This window comes from Cherax quadricarinatus, chromosome 38 (assembly GCF_038502225.1).
Source record: "Cherax quadricarinatus isolate ZL_2023a chromosome 38, ASM3850222v1, whole genome shotgun sequence".
In the NCBI taxonomy this organism is placed as follows: Eukaryota; Metazoa; Arthropoda; class Malacostraca; order Decapoda; family Parastacidae; genus Cherax; species Cherax quadricarinatus.
The window spans coordinates 33,019,041-33,030,190 of record NC_091329.1 but is presented as its reverse complement, the minus strand read 5'-3'; positions in this window follow the sequence as shown (position 1 = coordinate 33,030,190).

Sequence of the window (11,150 nt, the reverse complement as noted above, 5' to 3'; positions counted from 1 at the left end):
TACACTGTTATCATCACTACAACACTGTTATCATCACTGCTACACTGTTATCATCACTACTACACTGTTATCATCACTACTACCCTGTTATCATCACTACTACACTGTCATCCTCATATCTGACATAGACAAGGATGTCAGCCACAGCACCATGTCTTCCTTTGCAGATGACACCCGAATCTGCATGACAGTGTCTTCCATTGCAGACACTGCAAGGCTCAAGGCGGACATCAACCAAATCTTTCAGTGGGCTGCAGAAAACAATATGAAGTTCAGCGATAAGAAATTTCAATTACTCAGATATGGTAAACACGAGGAAATTAAATCTTCATCAGAGTACAAAACAAATTCTAGCCACAAAATAGAGCGAAACACCAACGTCAAAGACCTGGGAGTGATCATGTCGATGGATCTCACCTTCAAGGACCATAACATTGTATCAATCGCTCTGCTAGAAAAATGACAGGATGGATAATGAGAACCTTCAAAACTAGGGAGGCCAAGCCCATGATGACACTCTTCAGGTCACTTGTTCTATCTATGCTGGAATATTGCTGCACACTAACAGCACCTTTCAAGGCAGGTGAAATTGCCGACCTAGAAAATGTACAGAGAACTTTCACGGCGCGCATAACGGAGATAAAAGACCTCAATTACTGGGAGCGCTTGAGGTTCCTAAACCTGTATTCCCTGGAACGCAGGAGGGAGAGATACATGATTATATACACCTGGAAAATCCTAGAGGGACTAGTACCGAACTTGCACACGAAAATCACTCACTACGAAAGCAAAAGACTTGGCAGACGATGCACCATCCCCCCAATGAAAAGCCGGGGTGTCACTAGCACGTTAAGAGACCATACAATAAGTGTCAGGGGCCCGAGACTGTTCAACTGCCTCCCAGCACACATAAGGGGGATTACCAACAGACCCCTGGCAGTCTTCAAGCTGGCACTGGACAAGCACCTAAAGTCAGTTCCTGATCAGCCGGGCTGTGGCTCGTACGTTGGTTTGCGTGCAGCCAGCAGCAACAGCCTGGTTGATCAGGCTCTGATCCACCAGGAGGCCTGGTCACAGACCGGGCCGCGGGGGCGTTGACCCCCGGAACTCTCTCCAGGTAAACTCCAGGTAAACTACACTGTTATAGTGTGGGCTCTGGTGGCCTGGTGGTTAACGCTCTCGCTTCACACGGTGAGGGCCTGGGTTCGATTCCCAGCCAGAGTAGAAACATTGGACGTGTTTCTTTCCACCTGTTGTCTATGTTCCCCATCAGTAAAATGGGTACCTGGGTGTTAGTCGACTGGTGTGGGTCGCATCCTGGGACACTGACCTAAGGAGGCCTGGTCACAGACCGGGCCGCGGGGGCGTTGACCCCCGGAACTCTCTCCAGGTATCATCACTACTACACTGTTATCATCACTGCCACATTGTTATCATCACTACTACACTGTTATCACTACTGCACTGTTATCATCACTATTACACTGTTATCATCACTACTACACTGTTATCATCACTATTACACTGTTATCATCACTACTACACTTTTATCATCACTACTACACTGTTATCATCACTACTACACTGTTATCATCACTACTACACTGTTATCATTACTACATTGTTATCATCACTACTGCACTGTTATCATCACTATTACACTGATATCATCACTACTACACTGTTATCATCACTATTACACTGTTATCATCACTACTACACTGTTATCATCACTACTACACTGTTATCATCACTACTACACTGTTATCATCACTACTACACTGTTATCATCACTACTACACTGTTATCATTACTACATTGTTATCATCACTACTGCACTGTTATCATCACTACTACACTGTTATCATCACTACTTCACTGTTATCATCACTACTACACTGTTATCATCACTACTACACTGTTATCATCACTACAACACTGTTATCATCACTGCTACACTGTTATCATCACTACTACACTGTTATCATCACTACTACCCTGTTATCATCACTACTACACTGTCATCCTCATATCTGACATAGACAAGGATGTCAGCCACAGCACCATGTCTTCCTTTGCAGATGACACCCGAATCTGCATGACAGTGTCTTCCATTGCAGACACTGCAAGGCTCAAGGCGGACATCAACCAAATCTTTCAGTGGGCTGCAGAAAACAATATGAAGTTCAGCGATAAGAAATTTCAATTACTCAGATATGGTAAACACGAGGAAATTAAATCTTCATCAGAGTACAAAACAAATTCTAGCCACAAAATAGAGCGAAACACCAACGTCAAAGACCTGGGAGTGATCATGTCGATGGATCTCACCTTCAAGGACCATAACATTGTATCAATCGCTCTGCTAGAAAAATGACAGGATGGATAATGAGAACCTTCAAAACTAGGGAGGCCAAGCCCATGATGACACTCTTCAGGTCACTTGTTCTATCTATGCTGGAATATTGCTGCACACTAACAGCACCTTTCAAGGCAGGTGAAATTGCCGACCTAGAAAATGTACAGAGAACTTTCACGGCGCGCATAACGGAGATAAAACACCTCAATTACTGGGAGCGCTTGAGGTTCCTAAACCTGTATTCCGTGGAACGCAGGAGGGAGAGATACATGATTATATACACCTGGAAAATCCTAGAGGGACTAGTACCGAACTTGCACACGAAAATCACTCACTACGAAAGCAAAAGACTTGGCAGACGATGCACCATCCCCCCAATGAAAAGCAGGGGTGTCACTAGCACGTTAAGAGACCATACAATAAGTGTCAGGGGCCCGAGACTGTTCAACTGGCTCCCAGCACACATAAGGGGGATTACCAACAGACCCCTGGCAGTCTTCAAGCTGGCACTGGACAAGCACCTAAAGTCAGTTCCTGATCAGCCGGGCTGTGGCTCGTGCGTTGGTTTGCGTGCAGCCAGCAGCAACAGCCTGGTTGATCAGGCTATGATCCACCAGGAGGCCTGGTCACAGACCGGGCCGCGGGGGCGTTGACCCCCGAAACTCTCTCCAGGTAAACTCCAGGTAATAATACAAGCATCATCACTATAATACACACATCATCACTATAATACACACATCATCACTATAATACACACATCATCACTATAATACATACATCATCACTATAATACACACATCATCACTATAATACACACATCATCACTATAATACACACATCATCACTATAATACACACATCATCACTATAATACACACATCATCACTATAATACACACATCATCACTATAATACACACATCACTATAATACACACATCATCACTATAATTCACACATCATCACTATAATACACACATCATCACTATAATACACACATCATCACTATAATACACACATCATCACTATAATACACACATCATCACTATAATACATACATCATCACTATAATACACACATCATCACTATAATACACACATCATCACTATAATACACACATCATCACTATAATACACACATCATCACTATAATACACACATCATCACTATAATACACACATCATCACTATAATACACACATCACTATAATACACACATCATCACTATAATACACACATCATCACTATAATACACACATCATCACTATAATACACACATCATCACTATAATACACACATCATCACTATAATACACACATCATCACTATAATACACACATCACTATAATACATACATCATCACTATAATACACACATCATCACTATAATACACACATCATCACTATAATACACGCATCATCACTATAATACACACATCACTATAATACACACATCATCACTATAATACACACATCATCACTATAATACATACATCATCACTATAATACACACATCATCACTATAATACACACATCACTATAATACACACATCATTACTATAATACACACATCATCACTATAATACACACATCATTACTATAATACACACATCATCACTATAATACACACATCATCACTATAATACAACCATCATCACTATAATACACACATCATCACTATAATACACACATCACTATAATACACACATCATTACTATAATACACACATCATCACTATAATACACACATCATTACTATAATACACACATCATCACTATAATACACACATCATCACTATAATACACACATCACTATAATACATACATCATCACTATAATACACACATCATTACTATAATACACACATCACTATAATACATACATCATCACTATAATACACACATCATTACTATAATACACACATCACTATAATACATACATCATCACTATAATACACACATCACTATAATACACACATCTTCACTATAATACACACATCATCACTATAATACACACATCATAACTATAATACACACATCTTCACTATAATACACACATCATCACTATAATACATACATCATCACTATAATACACACATCATCACTATAATACATATATCACTATAATACACACATCATCACTATAATACACACATTATCACTATAATACACACATCATCACTATAATACATATATCACTATAATACACACATCATCACTATAATACACACATTATCACTATAATACACACATCATCACTATAATACACACATCATCACTATAATACACACATCATCACTATAATACACACATTATCACTATAATACATATATCACTATAATACACACATCATTACTATAATACACACATCATCACTATAATACATACATCTTCACTATAATACACACATCATCACTATAATACACACATCATCACTATAATACACACATCATCACTATAATACACACATCAACACTATAATACACACATCATCACTATAATACACACATCATCACTATAATTCACACATCATCACTATAATTCACACATCACTATAATACACACATCATCACTATAATTCACACATCATCACTATAATACATACATCATCACTATAATACATACATCATCACTATAATTCACACATCATCACTATAATACACACATCATCACTATAATTCACACATCATCACTGTAATGCACACATCATCACTATAATTCACACATCATCACTGTAATGCACACATCATCACTATAATTCACACATCATCACTATAATACACACATCATCACTATAATTCACACATCATCACTATAATACATACATCATCACTATAATACACACATCACTATAATACACACATCATCACTATAATACACACATCATCACTATAATACACACATCATCACTGTAATTCACACATCATCACTATAATACATACATCATCACTATAATACACACATCACTATAATACACACATCATCACTATAATTCACACATCATCACTATAATACACACATCATCACTATAATTCACACATCATCACTATAATACATACATCATCACTATAATACACACATCATCACTATAATTCACACATCATCACTATAATACACACATCATCACTATAATTCACACATCATCACTATAATACACACATCACTATAATTCACACATCATCACTATAATACACACATCATCACTATAATACACACATCACTATAATTCACACATCATCACTATAATACACACATCATCACTATAATTCACACATCATCACTATAATACACACATCATCACTATAATTCACACATCATCACTATAATACACACATCACTATAATACACACATCATCACTATAATTCACACATCATCACTATAATACATACATCATCACTATAATACACACATCATCACTATAATTCACACATCATCACTATAATACACACATCATCACTATAATTCACACATCATCACTATAATACACACATCACTATAATTCACACATCACTATAATACATACATCATCACTATAATACACACATCATCACTATAATACACATATCATTGCTATAATGTAATCTTTCCAGTATGCCAAGTTACCTACATTTATTTCATCTATGATAGTAACCTGCTTCACTGAATACATTAATTTCTTAGTCGAGTTTAGCGATTTTATATTCGTAATTACTGAACTCAGATTAAAGGAAATGAATCAGATTATTGAGTTAGAAAAGCTTTTTACCGGGCGAAAAGTGGTAGGTGGAATAACTGTTGAAATACCCGGAAATGCTTTCTTGCAGGATATTGAAAAAATGCTCTCTGAGGCACACTCGGCTACCAATTCAGTGAATCTTAAAAAAGTTTATTGTCGCATCAGGTAAAAGGTTGCTAGTTTTACCTCGATTAATCAAAATGGCATTTTGATTGTGTGCTGTCTATGTGAACCAGTCAAGGCAGGGAATGAACGGGAAATTCTTCTCTACTCTATTGTCCCTCCTTTGAAAATCAATGTTTTGATTATTAAGCGGAAAATTGGAGGATATGATCTGTCTCTCCTACAGGAGATGTATGAAGCTTAGAGCAGATATGATCTTGCCAAACGTGATGCAGAAGAGGCCGCCAGGACTCGTGAAGCCGAGCAAGAGGCCGCCAGGACTCGTGAAGCCGAGCAAGAGGCCGCCAGGACTCGTGAAGCCGAGCAAGAGGCCGCCAGGACTCGTGAAGCCGAGCAAAAGGCCGCCAGGTCTCGTGATGCCGAGCAAGAGGCCGCTAAATTGATTGAGGCTGAGCACGAGGCTATCAGGAGGTGTGAGGCCGAATATGAGGGCGCCTAATGGAGTGAGGCTGTGCAGGAGGCCATCAAGAGGCGTGATGCCGAGCTGGAGGCCAGGCGTGAGGCTGAGATGAAGACTGTCTAGAGGCGTTGCGCTGAGCTGGAGGCTGCTTGGAGAAGAAACGCATAGCAGTACTCTGCTTGGAGGCAAGAGGCTGCTGAGAGGCACAAAGCTTAACTGGAGGCTAACAGGAAGCGTGAGGACGAGTTGGTGGCCGCCTTGAGGTGTGAGGCTGACCAGAAGAACGCCTTGAGGCATGAAGCTCAGCAGGAGGCCGCCAGAAGGCTGGAGGTCGAGCAAGAGTGCACAAAACGTGCAACAGAGTTGGAGGCCGCTAGGAGGCGTTACACCGAGTAGGAAGTCGCAATGAGACGTGCAGCCAAGGAGGAGGTCGCCAGGCAGCTGGAGGCCGCCAAGAGGCATGAGGCCGAGCTCGAGGCCGGAAGAATGCGTCAGGCCGAGATGGAAGCCAAATGGCATGAGGCCTAGGCCATGGTCAAACGAACATAGACATTGCTGACAAAAATAAAAATAATCTTCTTCATAATAGCAGTTGCTTTAGGACTATTTCTACTGTTTCTAAATCTTTTCGGAAATAATTTAAATTGTCCCAGTGACGCTGTTTGGTCGAAAATACAAAATTAATATTACGAGAAGTATGGATTTTAGAAATACCTAAGCGAGACGTCAATGATCTCATATTTCGTCTCCTCGCCTCCAACTCTGCCAGAACGACAGAGTTTGTGTTACAAAAGTCCAATGATCTTTTTCGGATATTGAAAAGTTAATGTTAAATTGGTGTTGAATGCCAATTGAGTGCTTTTGAGGTTTACTTAAACAAGGTTATATTAAGCAATATAAGAACATGTTATTGTCACATATGTTATCACTACTAAACTGTTATCACTATTACGCTGTTATTATCACAACTGTTATTATCACTACAGCACTGTTATCATCACTACTACACTGTTATCATCACTACTACACTGTTATCACTATTACGCTGTTATTATCACATCTGTTATTATCACTACAGCACTGTTATCATCACTACTACACTATTATCATCACTACTACACTGTTATCATGATTACTACACTGTTATCATCACTGCTACACTGTTAACATTACTACACTGTTATCATCACTACTACACTTATCATCACTACTACACTGTTATCATTACTATTGCACTGTTATCATCACTATTGCACTGTTATTATGACTACACTGTTGTCCCCTCAAGGAAGGTTCCTTGATGTTGGTGAGGGGGTCTTGATTTAGGGAATTGGATCTGTGCTCCAGTTCCCCGAATTAAGCCTGAATGCCTTCCACATCCCCCCCCCAGGAGCTGTATAATCCTCTTTGTTTAGCGCTTCCCCCTTGATTATAATAATAATACACTGTTATTATCCACTACTTCACTGTTATCAACACTACAGTGTTATCATCACTACTACACTGTTATCTTCATTACTTCAGTGTTATCATCACTACTACTCTGTTATCAACACTACAGTGTTATCATCACTACTACTCTGTTATCACTACTACACTGTTATCATCACTACTACTATGTTGTCACTACTACTCTGTTATCACTACTGCACTGTTAATACCACTACATTATCATCATTACTACACTGTTATCATCGCTACTACACTGTTATCGTTACTATTATCACTACTACACTGTTATCATTACTATTATCACTACTACACTGTTATCATCATTACTGCACTGCTATCATCACTATTGCACCCCGAAACTCTCTCCAGGTAAACTCCAGGTAAACTACACTGTTATCATCCACTACTTCACTGTTATGATCACTACTACACTGTTATCATCACTGCTACACTGTTATCATCACTGCTACACTGTTATCATTACTTCGCTATTTTCACTAATAACTAAAGATGCCAAAATCTCAAAGCTTTACCTTGGAATCACAATAAAATTGTAACCTGGGGCTTTATAGGTCCCTTAGCACATGGCTGCTCTCAATAACACCGTTTATTTCCAAGCTGTCTTACTTGCCTTCACAGTGTCTTGATACTGCAGCAGTTTCTAGTAACACCCCAAGGCACAATAATGGCTAGAACTCCTTGCCTTCCGGGAACCTCAAAAACTTGCCCAGTGAAGCGGACAACCACTGCTTCCAGCTTCCAGGGAGAGATCTGGAAAACCAAAAATCCCACAGAAAACGAGAGCATCGCTATGTTAAATTAAATGAATGTGTGATTGTATATTATACAAAATGTGTTATTTTTTATATTATTATAATAAAAAAGAAGCGCTAAATCACAAAGGCTATACAGCACTGCAGGGCAGGGAGGGATATCAGGGGTGTCAGGTAACAAGAGGGAGAGGGATGATTAGTAGGTTATGGAGTACAGCGGGGCAGTGGATAGTGCAGGAGTAGAAGGTAGCAAGAGATTGAGGTAGAAAAGGCTGAGGGGAGTGCTAAAGGTATCGTCATCAGAGTTTGTGGAGTAAATCAGTTGTTGTCAAAAAGTCAATGAGAGAGTCCAGATTAAAGGAGGGTCCATCAGCAAGAAGGGAAGGTAAAGAAAGAGCAGCAGAGCGGAGATGATGTTGGAGGTAAATTCTGTGTGTTCATTGATAGAGTGGGCAGTCCAACAGAATCTGGCTAACGGATACTGGAACCTGACAATTCTCACAGAGAGGAACAGGGTGCCTCTCCATGAGATACCCATGAGTAAGACGAGTGTGGCTGTTACAGCTCGAATCTTAGTCGTTGGCCAGTAACAAAATCTCTCCCAAGAATAAAAAGGAACTTCCAGTCTTGGAAATATAAGGCGCAAATAAGAATTACTCAGCATTTTACAGGCTTTTTATTAAAATTGTTACATCTCTTGGATATTCGTAAATATCTATTGAATATTAATTAATGAGATTCTTTCAATCACTTAAAAGTCCTAAATTGTAGATATACAATATTACAGTAAATTAGCACCTTCAATGTCTATACAGACACTACACTCGAAAATATTCGGAGGAGCAAGATTGTTTCCTCAATAATAACACATGACTTGAATGAGTATATACATCAAAAAGGAACTCCTTCACTGAGTAAGCCTTTTCAAGGGGGGCTCCTTGGTGTGGTGAAGAGGCTCTTGGTCTGAGGAATTAGACCTGTCAGTCTCCTTCCTCAGACCGAACCTAATTACCCCCAATCCCCATTCCCTATCCCATCCTCCCCTTTTTCCTTTCCTCCTCCTCCTCCCCACCCCTCCCTTTTGCCTTTCCTCTTTTTGGCCTTTGGGATTTTTCCCACAGGCGCGCTAGTTCCTAGGTAGGGGAAAGGGTACCGGGGTCCATCCCATTCCGTTGAGGTTCTTGGTGGTGGCATAGTTTGCCGTGGAATCTGGATCACCTGGGGATGTTCCGATCCCTCTCCGGTATCCCGGAGGGTGGCTTTGGGTGTCTTTTGGGCGACAGGTGTATCTCTGGAAGCCACCTTTCAGATTCTGGGGGTGGTGGCCGAAAGAGGTATGCCTTGTGGCAGATATCCAGCCGCCCTCTCTTTTATCCACTGAGGTAGCTCGGCAGATGTGAGGTTGCTATCCCGGATTGCTGGTTTACTGGCATGAAGGGTAGGGTATGGCACGGGTTCCATGCTGCATCTGCGCTACTTGCAGTGCTGAGGTCCTCTTGGGTCTTGGGTGCAGAGGGAGATTTCTGGCTCTTTCATTGTTCCTTGGAACTATCCCTCACCGGTTCCCCCTTTTTTATTCTTTTTTTTTATTTTTATTTTCTTTTCCTCTTTCTTTTTTTTCTTGAAAACAAAAAGAAAGAAGTAACCTAACCATGGAATCCCCAATCCATGACCGAGCTACCCCGGCGCCCCTTCTTGTTACTGCACCTTGTTCTGACCTCGCCTCATCTTTTGACCACTCTTCGGACACTCCTAAGGCCCCTGTACCTCTTGCTGATGCTGTTTCCTCACCCGCTTCAGGTGCCGGGGTTTCGACAGACTCCTTCGATTTGTCTAACCTCCGCTCTCCTTTGACTATGCTTCTGGCCTCTCCCTCTATGGTGCGGCAATTTTCGAATCATCGGCCCATTCCACATCGGACCAACTCTGGTCCCACTTCTAAACGCCAACGACAATCTCCTGATGATGTTACTTTGTTACCTTCCCATTCTACTCAGAAAAGACCGAAACATCATGCACTCCCTCTCCACACTCAGTTTCGGACCACACAATGGACTAAATCCTTTACTTTAAGACCGACTTCTCTACTGCCTATCTTTCCGACCACAGTATTGGCAAAGCCCTCCTGCGCCATGTTGGTAGAGATATTTCCTTTCATGCTATTAAAAGTAGTAAGCACATCATCACAGTCCAAGCTCATGATTTTTCTCTTCTTTCACATATCGATACTATTCCTATCACTATCGAAAACATCATTCCCTCAATTCTTGTAGTGGT